A 12,548-nucleotide genomic window follows, 5' to 3' on the forward strand; every position below is an offset into this window, starting at 1 on the left:
TTCTGTCCACTGGAATCTGGAATTCTCTGGGTGGCTGCAGGGCTTTAGAACCTCCAGCACACTCTGCCACCAGGTTGGATCCGGTTCTGGAAGTTGGGGGTGGGTGACTCCCACAGCCCATTGCCCCGCCCAATGGTGCCTTCCTACCCCCATGCAGGCCCCAGCTTTCCCTCTACAGGATGCCAGTTCAATGCTGGATTCTGCCTCAGGCTCCAGAGAAAATCTTGCTGCTCTGGGAAGATGTCATGCTGCTCCTTCTGCTCTGCTCTGCGGTGATTGATGGTTGTGGGTAGTGGGGGTGAGAGCCTTCTCTCCCCACTTTGCTCCAGATGTCTGGAGTGGGTGAGGCAGGCTCCCAGGTCGCCAAAGAGGAGTGGATGGGCCAGGGAGATGGTTCTAGATGGAATGGCTGGTTCCAGGGGCCAGGAGATGGTTGCAAAATGCCATACCGTTATCTTAATTCTGAATTCTTCTAAGTAGGAAGAAAGTAACATTTGCTGCCTAATTTCTTGGCCTTTTAAGGCAATACTGAGCAAGGGCCCTAAAAGACTCATGGGCAGGAAGGCGAAATCAAGGCCCAGGGCAGAAGGAGGCAGATTGTCCTTGAAGGGTGCACCCTGTGAGTGCCACTCCACAGTGCCCCAGTTTACCCATCTGTGTCCCCACAGCATGAGGTAGGACAGGGTTGCTTCTCTCTCTCTGTCTCCCTCTGCCAGGCCTTCCTGGAGAATTTTAAAGGGACAGATCCTCTTCTCAGGATTGGAGGCAAAAAGAACCCAGGAGCTATAGGCATCTGTAAACCCAATTTAAAAATCAGTCTAGCCAGCCAGCCCCCAAAGGAACCAAAGGGAGCTATAGAGTAACTCAAAAGCAGACACTAATGGAGGAGAAAAGAAATGTAGTTACATATTCATCAGCTTTTAAATATTCATGAGGATTGTAAAGCAGATTAATTTTCATGCCTCATTTCTCCCGTGGTTCCCGCTGTCCATATTTTACCGCAGCAGCAGAAGCAAAAGAGCTATGGATCACTTGGCCACTGCCCTTACCAGCACTTAAGGAGCAGTGTGTGTGAGCGTGTGAGTGCATGCGTGTGTGTGTATGAAGGGCCTGGGAACAGGAGTGGTGGTCACTGTGGAGGTAAAGGCACTAGTCTCCTGAGGGACAAGCTGTCCCTTGTGCTGGGTCAGGAAGGCATGAGGACAGCAGGGCGCAGACAGCAGACAAGGGTTGGGAGGGGATGGGGATGTCTGAGGACAAGCGAGCCGCGTGGAGCAGACAGGATTCTGGGGGCTTCAAGGTAATTTCTGGCCTCCCCAGAGTGAAGAGAGAAAAAGACCTTCACAAGAGTCAGCAAGAGTTTCCTCTCCTCTCCCCTAAACTAACTGTCTGAGATAGGCGATTGAGTGAGTTGAGAGAGCAGAGGAGAAGGCCCACCAAGGTGGGGAGTACGGAAGAGACCAAGGGACAAAGAACAGAAGAAGCAGAGGCAAACAGAAACATGGGGAGAGGGAGAGGGAAAGGGTGAGTGTTTTGCTGGAGAACTGTTAGAACAAAAGGGCATAGGGTAAAAGCAGTAAGGATGGAAGTTAGCTATCTGGAAGGACTTTTGGATCCCAGGGATATGGGGCCTTCTCTCTCTAGGGAGCAGGAGAAATGTTCCTCTGAGCCATACACCAGCTGTAGGGCACAGGGAAGAGAAGCTGGAATCAGGACTGTGCTGGGGTTGCTTGGGAAACACAGCCCCAACAAGTGTCCTGGCCCGCAGGGCAGGCAGAGTTGGGGAGACTGTGTCAAACTCAAAGTGTCCAGGTGAACCATCCAGAGCCAAGAGGAGCAAACCTCATCGTCCGGAGCTGTGAATAAAAACCAAAGGATTCTGGAAAAGCAGAACTCGGGTCCCTTGGAGGTCTTGGAGTGTGGGTCCTGGGCAGTGATGCAGCCCACTTAAAATATCCCCTGGCCAGCAGCCTTTCATGGCTTGCCCCTCCCCCTTTCTTGGAGTAAGAGGAGGGGTGAGCTGGCCTCTGAAGCACCCAGCTCCGCTTGCTAGCTCCTCCCCTTCCGTGGAATAGGAAGCACAAGGAGCTCTCTGGTGGCGTTTGGGCATCACTAAGCGAGACCCTCACCAGCTGGTTCCATCCCTGCTTAATTTTCTCCACTGAATTCCTAACTATGTTTCCAGCTGCTCATGGGATGTCTCCACCGGGACGTCGAGTAGATGTCTCAAACCCGACACGTCCACAATCACGCTGCTTTCGACACACTTGCAAGCCTGTCCGGCTGCAGCATTCCCTGCACCAAGTTGGGGCGAGTCCATCGTTCCAGCTTCTCAGGGCTGTCAAAAGACAAAATCACAACAAATATAGGTTAAAGTTCTTAACTGACTTTTATTTGCAATTCTGGAATTGGGCAACCCTTCATTCTATAACACGGAAAGACGTGGAGGGTGGTTTATGACAGAAAAGCGTTGAAGAAAGCAGACACAGAAACAAAAAGCTGTGAAAGTTGGTAGTTTCAACGTTACTTTTCTTGTAAAGGTTAAAGCAGAGAGGGGCCAGGTGTGATGACTCATACCTGTAATTTCACCAGTTTGGAAGGCTGACCTGGGAGGATCACTTGAGCCCAGGAGTTTGAGACCAGCCTGGATAACATAGCGAGAACTCACTCTACAAAAAATCAAAAAAGAGCCAGTATGGTGTTGCCTACCCACAGTCTCAGCTACTCAGGAGGCTGAAGTGGGAGGATTGCTTGAGCCCAGAAGATTGAGGCTGCAGTGAGCCTTGATTATGCCACTGCACTCCAGCCTGGGCAACAGAGTGAGACCCTGACACACACACACACACACACGAACGAAAAGAAAAAGAAAAAAAGAAAGAATGAAGAAAGAAAAAAAAAACGGAGGGACTTTTGTGGTGTCAGCTAAAACTGACCTGTTTGGAATCCTCTCTCTCTCTCTGTATCTTGGAAGCTCAGATAAAGTTACTCATGCTGAAGTAATTCCATCTTGGTTGGGTCTGTTGTGCCTAGCATAGAAGCTTAGATCAAACCAGTGACCTCCTCCACATTTTATTTAACAGGGCACACAGCTTAGGGTCTTCTTTGACTCCTCTCTTTCAGTCCTTCAACATAATATTCAGAGTCTCCCCCTTCTGTGACTCCACCCGGATCCCAGCTCACATCTTCTCTTGTCTCGATCATAATCATAAGCTGTCTGCCCCCTCCACCGCCTGTTCTTCACATGGCTGCTGGAGTGAGGCTTTTCCTGTGGCAGATCACACCCTGTCTGTGCTCCCATTTCACTTAGAGTCAAAGCCCACGTCCTCTGTGGCCTCCCTGGCTTTGTCTCACTGTCTTGTTTCTCTCTCACACACACCCCCTCTAGCTACACCAGGCTCCTTGCTGGTCCTTGCAGGGCCTTTGCAGGGTGCTCGCTCCCTCCCTCCTTCAGGACTTTGCTAGATTTACCTTCTCAGTGAGGCCTTCACTGAGCACCCTATTAAAAATTGCTACCCCCATCCCTGGCTCTCTCTCTCTTTTACAATTCTGTTTTTTCCCCATAGTACAATGCTACTCATTTATTTTGTTTGTTATTATTGCGTTTTGTTTGCCCCCCATGGGAGTATTAGCTCCCCAAGGGCAGAGATTCTGATGTTTAGTTCAGTGAAGTAGAGCAAGGCCTGGCATCCCTGGAAATCCCATAGAGCAGAGGTCACCAAGCCCCCTGCCCTGGGCTGCACAGCAGGAGGTGAGCGGTAGGTGAGCAGATAACCATCTTCTGTCAGATCAGTGGTGGCATTAGATTCTCATAGGAGCACGAGCCCTGTTGTGAACTGTGCCTGTGAGGGATCTAGGTTTCATGCTCCTTGTGAGAATCTAATGCCTGCTGATCCACACCACACAGCACTCCCCCCCACCCCGTCCCATCCATGGAAAAATTGTCTTCCACGAAGCCCATCCCTGATGCCAAAGGGGTTGGGGACCGCTGCCATAGGGAGTTTCCCCAATAAGTATTTATTGAGCAGGAGGCTGTTCCCTCTGCCCTGAAGAATTAACTGCCATAGGGACTGCTCATCTCATGAAAACCACTGAAAATATAGGAAACAACTGCTTTCAGACCATGGACAGCAGGTAGAACAACATGGTGGTTCCTGAGAGGAGGGAAGTATGTTTGCTGCCTGGAGAGTTTCCAGGCCACAGCTAAGGAAGGCGTCCCCAGACAAAGCCTGGGATTGAGGTGATGAGACAGAGCCTGTGAGGAAGAATATCAGAGAGGAGGGCGCTGCATGTGGAGAGTTCTGGAAGGCTGTAGCAAGGTCCTCAAAACTTTGGTCTTGGGGTGAAAAACCTCAAGGTTGGGGGAAGAACTGACAGAAAGCAGTTGGTGGAATAATGAATTCCTGGAGCTGACCCAGGCCAGGGGGTAGTTCAGATTCCCACCAGCAAGTGGAGAGAGTTTGTAGCACATGCTGCACTGGGTAAATCCTCAGAAAGATGCTACCTTCGCCCTGGACCCCAAACTGCCTCAGATCTACTCTAACCAGTTTGAAAACAAGCCTTGAAAGGATCATAGTGATTCCAAATAACTGAGTCAGAACAAAGTCCAGCACTCTTTAAAGGAATACAACAAGATCCAGAACTCAACAATGTAAAATTCACAATATCCATCATCTAATTAAAAAATTAAGTCATGCAAAGAAGCAGGAAAATAGGGCTCAATCAGTCAATAGAAACAGACTCAAAAATGAGGAAAACGATGGGATTAGCAGACAAGGAGATTAAAGCAGTGGTTATAGATATGGAACATATGCTCAAAAATGGAGCAGAAAACACGGGACATGATGAGAAGAGAAATGGAAGATTTAGAAATAAATGGAATGTATAAAGGTGAAAATAGAATATCTGAAATGAAAAATATCATGGAACAAATACATGATTTCAATTCTGTTGCTCCTACTATCAAAAACCCATGGGGCATGGGGGACATTTTTCCAGAAAAAAAGTATCCTCCCAGTAGCCAGTGCCTGCCTCTCTCCCTCCCTGGGATCACCTAGGAGACAACTACAGTCACTTTCTCGGTTTCCAGGACGCTAGAGAAACAGGCTTCTTTTCTATGTGATTTCCAGATACAATCTAGATTTTGGGTGGCAAGCAATGGGTCTCCCTTCAACTGGTGTTTCCTGAGCCCCTGCAGCGTCCTCTGGTCTGAGCACACTCCATCTTCTGTCCAGCTCCATCGGGAACCTACCCTCTGCATCAGCCCCACTATCCCACGACTAGTTATGGAGCTTCTTTTATTGGGATGAGCAAGACTGGTCTCTGCCCTGTGGAGCCAGGTTTGCAAGGAAGAACATGACAAGGTTCATGAGATCAGTGTGGTTGAAGTACCTAGAGAGAAAGAAAGTTTCATCTGGAGGTCAGGAAGGCTGCATGGAAGAGGTGTGCTGGGTTTTGAAGGATGGATAAGGTTTGGGCTGGTAGGAACGAAAGGACAGGTATTCTGGGAAAAGCTGGGCTCCATCTTGAATTCCCTCTGGTCTTCTTGATTTCCCCTCTGATCCCACGCCCTGTCCTCTCAGGGATGTCAGCACTGCCGTGGAGTGTCCTTGCCTGGTCTGGGGCACTGAACATCTCCTTTCTCATTCTTCTCTTGTCTCAGCCCTCCCGTCCCCCTTGCTCTCCATCCTCCATTTTGAGGGCAACATGATCAGCTCCTAAAAAGGGCAGAGTTTTTCCTGGGCTGCTTCCCACAGGCCAGCTGACCTCCAGGTGGCTCTGGGCATGGTGGGTGCGTGCAGATGCATGGGGACGGGAGGGAGGCTGAAAAGTGGGTGGTGAGATGCTCCTCCTTCATGCATGCTTGCTTCAGATAAGGATATGCTTGTGAATGGCAGTGATGTCACTGGACAAAGTCCAAGGAGGGAGGCTCAGGGGTGGGGGCTCCCTAAGGTGGGAGGTTTGAGCAAGATGGGGAACTCAGACACAGGCTGCCAGGTGACACATTCCTAGGTTTGCTGCCTCCCCTGGAATGGCCTCTGGGTCTCATCCAGGCCAGGTGTTTCTCCTCTCCCTCCCCCACACCAGGGTGGAGAGGTGGTATCCACAGGGTGGATGACAAAATCTGGGTGAGCTCTCAACCCCCCCTGAAATCTCATACTCCAAGCCGGGGGCAGTGCTGACCTGTGGCCCTGGGAACAGGTGAACCCTATCTGGGGCAAATCTCAGAAGAGGGCACCATCAGGGCTTGGCTGTGAGTCCTGACTTTGGTGCCAGGTAGAGCTGGGCGTGAGTTGCATCCCTGCCACCCAAGCCCTGAGACAAGTTACTTAACCTCCAGGTCACAGTTTTCTTATTGCTATTATTATTTTTGAGTTGAGGTCTCACTCTGTTGCCCAGGTTGAGTGAGGTAACATGATCACAGCTCATGGCAACCTTGGCTTCTGGGCTCAGGTGATCCTCCTGCCTCAGTCTCCTGGGTAGCTGGAACTATAAGCATGCGCCACCATGCCCAGCTAATTTTTTTTTTTCCTGCAGAGACGAGGTCTTGCTATGTTGCCCAGGCTAGTCTTGAACTCCTGGGCTCAAGCAATCCTCTGCCTCAGCTTCCCAAAGTGCTGGGATTACAGGTGTGAGCCGCTGTGCCTGGCCCACAGTTTCCTTGTCTTATCTGTAAAGTGGAGGTAATGATACTCCCTAGCGTGGGCATGTTAAACATAAATCCAGGTGTGTTATTATTATTGTTATGATGTTGTTGCTGTTGACAGACTTGCTGAGGGCCACGCCCATCCTGGCTCCCCTCTGCCTCCCTGCCTTCTCCAGCTGCCGTTACTAAGCCCCCAGCTTCCTGACCTCTGTTCCGGATCCTTGTCTGACAGCCCCCAGAGGGGCCCATCATGTCCTTAATTGCAGTTCTCTTGTTCTGCAAAGCCATCAGCACCTAATGTCCCATGTCATTGCTGGTTCTCTGTTGGCAGACACCTTGTTCCTCTTCAGAGCTGCTCAACCACCCAGGGCAACTCCATCTGCCCAGGGGTGGCCATGGCACAGAGCAGTGCCAGGACCTTCCCGGGATGCACTGGTGATCACTCGCTCCCAGGTAATTGACTATCACAAGGTGAAAGACTCCATGGCTCTATCCCTGCTCCTTTCTCTCGCTGTGGACCTTCATCCTATCCCCTCCTCGGACCACAGAGCCACTGCTCATCTCCAGCACTGGAGCCTTCTCCATCTCCTCCCTGCAGAGCCGACCCCCGATCCCAGTGAGGAACTGCCTGACTTGACTTTCATGCCCATGTTGAGTTTTTAAGGTCAGACCCAGCAAAAGGTCAGATCTAGGGAAGGTGAACTTGGAGGAAGACTTGGGGAGCCCAGCAGAGACCAGGATCAAGGGGAACTTATCCCAAGTGCTGAGTTCCTGTTCTCTGGGCCCAGGGCCAGAGACCCTCCCCGGGACAGCACCTCTGATGACCTAGTCAGGCCACACCTGCCCCTCCTCTCTGCCTCAGCTCCGGGAGGAATCAGGGGCACAGGGAGGAGCTTCCCCAAGAGTCCACACCCAAGCCTGGCCTGAAGGCGAGGCAGACAGTAAGTGGGCAGCGCTACCAGCTAGCCCAGTCATGTTCAGGACAGCAGACTGAAAGAGAGCCCAGAGCCAGTCCAGGTTCAAGAGAGAACTCAAAGAGAGGCCCTCCAGGAAGAAAGAACCCTCCCGGCTGCAGCCCGTTTCCCCCACCCCCAGTCCTCCCAGCACCTCCACTCCCAGGCTTCCGGGGACCTGTCTTTCTTACCTTGAGCCCAGAAAGAGACACAGACCCCTGTGCCGGTTCCTCTCAGTACTGCTGGGATCCGCTGGCATTTTCACAAAGAACTTCCATAAATACTAAGGAAGAACAAAAGGGAAGTAATTACAGAAAATACAAACAGCATGAAAATAATCACGTTTCTAAAGTACAGGTTTCCCAGCCTCAGACAACCACCCTGGAGCCCAGGAGGCTGGCTCGTCCTCCCAGCAGGCCCCATCCCAGGGCTGCAGCCTTCCCTGACTGGCCTGTGCTGCCCATCGTGGTTCCTGCAGCTCCAGGGGCCAGGCTGAAGTCCCCTGCCTCTCAGCTCCAGTGTGCCACTGAGGATTGCCTCACCCATGAGCTGTAGTGTCTGACACACGGAAGTGCTCACCTCTCAGCCACCTGAAAAGCACTTGCTGTGACAGGTAACACTTCCATGTCCAGCCCTAAGGCCTCGTCCCTGCATACCTACCCAATCCTGTTCTCACTGCTGTGGTGGAAAATTGTTGGAGTTACTGTCCAATTCACCAGGGTCCCTGATTCACCCTGCTTACACCCAGCGGGCACTGCGCAAGTCATTTTATCAATATGGCACCAGGTGTGTTTGAATCTAGCTTTTGTTTAAGATGCTCACCCAGCCTCCCCCTTCAGACTGAGACCCCCTGGGGGCAGGGATCGTGTCCCTTTCTCCTCCTTCTGTTCAATGTGCCTGGAACAGGGCTGAGCCCAGAAGGGGTCCCTGGGGGAACCCTGTCCTGTCTGCTTACTTCATGGCTTTCCCCCTGCTCTTCCCTGGCCCTCTCCTGGCAGGGAGGATGGCCCTGCATTCCTAACTAAGCCAGAGTAGCGGGTCCCCAGCCTCTCCGGAAAGTCAGCTCCAGCCACAGAAGGGCACACCTCAGACTATGTCTCCTCCTCATGCCCACCCTCCTCACCCCTGCGCCCTTCTCCCTGCAGGGGAGGCAGCATGCCTCACCTGAGCCAGCCACCACAGCCCCCGCTGCAGCTGGCTCCTTCCCTTCCTCGCCCACTCCTGGCACGGACCCGGAAAATCGTCCTCCCTCCCATCGCTGCCATCCCGAGTCGCCCCCTCGCCTCTCCCAGCCTTTCTGTTCCCGAGCCGGTTCGTCTCCCCCCCAGGCAGCTGGGAGCAGGGCGCCTTCGATTTCTCTATTCAGTCTGAGGCGTAGCAATTTTCTGCTCTCCCATAATTAGGGGAATTTTAAGCAAACTCCCCGACGGATGATTACAGCAGGTTCAATCCCGGCTCCTTTGATCAGGGAAGAATGAGGACGTTGTTGGAATATTCTTCAACCTGCTGGCCAGACAGGCTCGGAAGCACACGCCTGGCTCTCGGGCTCCCCCTGGAGGGCTCCGAACTCGTGTCCTGGCAACGGAGTGTCCCTGGAGTCTCTCCAGGAAAGGACGCCGTTCAAATGCTGCCTCATCAAGGATTATTCCAGATGTGACTTCTCTGGCTTTGGGTCAATATCTGGGCTCAGAGCCAGGGCTGGGGGTGGCGTCTTGAGAGGGAAGAAAAGTTAAGCGGTCACATAGAGCGGTCTCCCAGGGCTGCTGTGAACGGTTGTGCAGGTTGTACACTATGCCCTCTAGGAGACATTATTCTCACTGTAGTTTATATGAATGGAGGCTCCTAGGATTGTGCAGTGTCCAACTGTAACAGCTTGAACTTGCCTCCAGGAGGCTTGAACGACTCCACTTTTCAGAGGAAGAGGTGCCTCCTTAGAGGCGAAAGGGCCTCTTCTCTATTTAGTCTATTCTCCTAGCTGCTTGTGCTTGCCAAAGGCAGTGTGGAATAATGGGAAGAGTATAACCTTTGCAGCAGCCTGACTAGAGGATGGAGTCTAGTTTGACCATTTCCTACTGTGTGACTGTGGGTTAGTTAATGAACCTCTCTGAACTTTAATATCTTAAAGGATTGTTTTGAAGATTAAATATGAATGAAAACACTGCTTTGCTCCGAATAGGTGCTCAGTAAAGATCGCTCCTTTCTCCTTTCCCTACTCACTCTCCACATGTCCTCTTAAACATCTCACCCTCCACGGCAACCCTCTTCTCCTCTGTCTGCCCCCAGCCATGTGTCCCCCACAAAGCTGTGACAGTGCCGAGTGGGTATAGTAATAGACCACGAATGTCTCCGGCATTCCTGAGCAGTGGTCCTGGCTTTTCCATAGGTTAATTAGGCCATATTTCAAGATAATTACGGCTGTATTTTCCTACACTAATTAAGTGGCTCCAAACCATCTCCACGATGCAGCTCCGTGAATCATAATGAAATCTTACCACCAAGTGCCTCTGCCAGCCACGGAGCCCCGCACGCGGCCCGCTCTGCCGGCTACCAGTCAAGGGAGAGGCTGCCCTGGAACCGTGACTTATTTTCCTGGGATCATGTCAGGATGATTCCCAGTGAATACAGGATGAGGCTTTGCATGTTTCCTCTTTTGTTTTCACAGGGAGAGAGAGGAATAGAAATACAGCATTGATAAAGGTTTGTTTCTTTCTCCTCCCTGCTCTGCTGAGTAGATTTGAATGGATTTTCAGGGGGTGCGGGCAGGGCGGGGTGAGAAAGGTGATGCGTGCACGCTGCAGCTCAGGGTGTGTGGGGCGTGTGTGTGACAGTGTGCATGCTCTAGCCACTGTTCACTAGGGGCTTAAGCCTGACATTAGTTCCCACAGTTCATGATCACCTACCAGTGAAAACAAATGTACCAGGAAACACCTATCTGAGAGGGCGAGCTCTATCCTCTCGTTCCTGGTTGTTTTATTCTTGGTAGACCTTGCAAAATAAGCTGCTTGCACCGTGACTTTGGCCAGCCCTGTTGGCTAGTGTCAGGGCAAGCCTGAATCATGGAGGGAATGTTGGAGTTGTTGTTAGAAGACCCAGTTTCGAGTCTTGGCTCTACCCCTTGCTGATTAAGTCGCCTTGAGAAAGTCATCCGGCCTCCCGAGCCTCAGTTTTTCCGTCTGGAAAATGAAAATAATGCCAACTATCTCAGAGGACTGCTGAGAAAACTAAATAAGACAGTAGGATGGTGCCAGTGGCCCCATGTGAGGAGGCAGCAAATTCTGAGTTGTTCTTCCAGTCCTGGAGAAGGGCCACACACCCTTCCAGGGTCCTCTGTGTAGTGACTCTTGGGCCTGGTGAATTCCCTCTATGTTTCTTTTCTTTCTTTCTTTTTTTTCAGTAGGAGTCTCACTCGGTCACCCAGGTTGGAGGGCAGTAGCATGCTCCCGGCCACCACAGCCTCTACTTGCTGGGCTCAGGCGATCCTTCCGCCTCAGCCTTCCAAGTAGCTAGATCTATAGGCACGCGCCACCACGCCGGGCTAATTTTTTGGTTTATTGTAGGATGAGATCTCACCAAGTTGCCCAGGCTGGTCTCGAACCCATGGACTCAGGCAATCCTCTTACCTCAGTCTCCCAGAGTGCTGGGATTATCGGCGTGAGCCACTGTGCCCAGCTTCCCTCTATGTTTCAAGGAGCCACAGAGGTCCCTGGGGGATCAGAATCCAGGCCCTCACTCTAGGGGCACCAGTATTCACCACTGGGGCCTTCTGTGTGACAGTTCTCCTTGATGAGGGAAAACCTGAAGTCCCTGTCACCTCCTCCCATGGAGAGGCCACCATGGGTCATGACAGAAGGTGGAGGATGAACACGAAGACATCCAGAAAGGGATTCTGAATCCACGTTCCCAGAGCTTCCATCCCAGGCTTGCAGCCCTTGAAAGCCCTGGCCTCCCTAACTCCCTCTCCTTGCCTCCCTGGCCTCATTCTGCTCCACCACCAACCCTGCACTCTCCACTCCTGCCTCCCCTGCCTTTCCAGGGTCAGCAGCTCAGGCAGCAAAGGGGAAGAGGGGAGACACGTCCTCTTTATCTGCGGAGAAATGGCCCCCGGCACTCTGAGTAAGACACTAATCAAATAAGGACAGGTGACAATACACCAACATCTGTGGAAACCAGGGAGACACGTGGCTGTCCTCAGCAGCAGGACAGGGAATTGGGGGAATGGGAAGGGGGCAGCATTTATTTAACCCGGTTGTCACATACAACCCCCAGCTCTTCTGACATGAGAATACCATGTAAGGCACAGATAAGCTCGGCTGGAAAATTGACATAATGGGGGGGGGGTCTGCCTCTGTTGAAATGGAGGTGAGGGCAAGTGGGGCTTCCCCCAAACATGAACTGATGGTGCAGGGGACTGAGCCTTGTCCTCCTTGACAAGGGAAGGAAAGGCCATCTTGGACTAGCAGAGGAGAGCTCAGAGGAGGATCCTTGTTGAATTTAGATGTAGAAGAGAAGCTGTTTTCTTATAGGGATGCAGGTCAGACCCAAGGTGGACTTCCTTCTTCTTGTGCTGAGAAAGGATGGAGCAGAGGGTGGAGGCGCAGAGCCTAGGAGTGGAGAGTGAGCCAGCCATGGTGGGGCTGTGTAGCCAGGCAGTGCCACTCAGCTGCTGGTGGTACGAGCCAAGCCTGCTAGACATCTCAGCCCAGGAGGAGCATCTCTGTTGGAGTGGGCAGCTGGGCAAGGGTGGCAGGGCACTGGAAGAGGGATGGGGCACAGCAGATCGTGGGAGGACAGTGTTTCCAGGAAATAGTCTGGAGCCGGGGGCCAGGCTAAGGAGACAACTCCCCTGTGTGTGGCACTCACATTCCCTTCTTGTGCACAGGAAGGTACACACAGTGGACACGTAAGCACTTATGTGTGCCCACGTGTATACATACATCTGTGCTTGGACACTG

Source organism: Carlito syrichta, unplaced genomic scaffold, assembly GCF_000164805.1.
Source record: "Carlito syrichta isolate Samal-C Ts95f unplaced genomic scaffold, Tarsius_syrichta-2.0.1 Scaffold309899, whole genome shotgun sequence".
Classification (NCBI taxonomy): domain Eukaryota; kingdom Metazoa; phylum Chordata; class Mammalia; order Primates; family Tarsiidae; genus Carlito; species Carlito syrichta.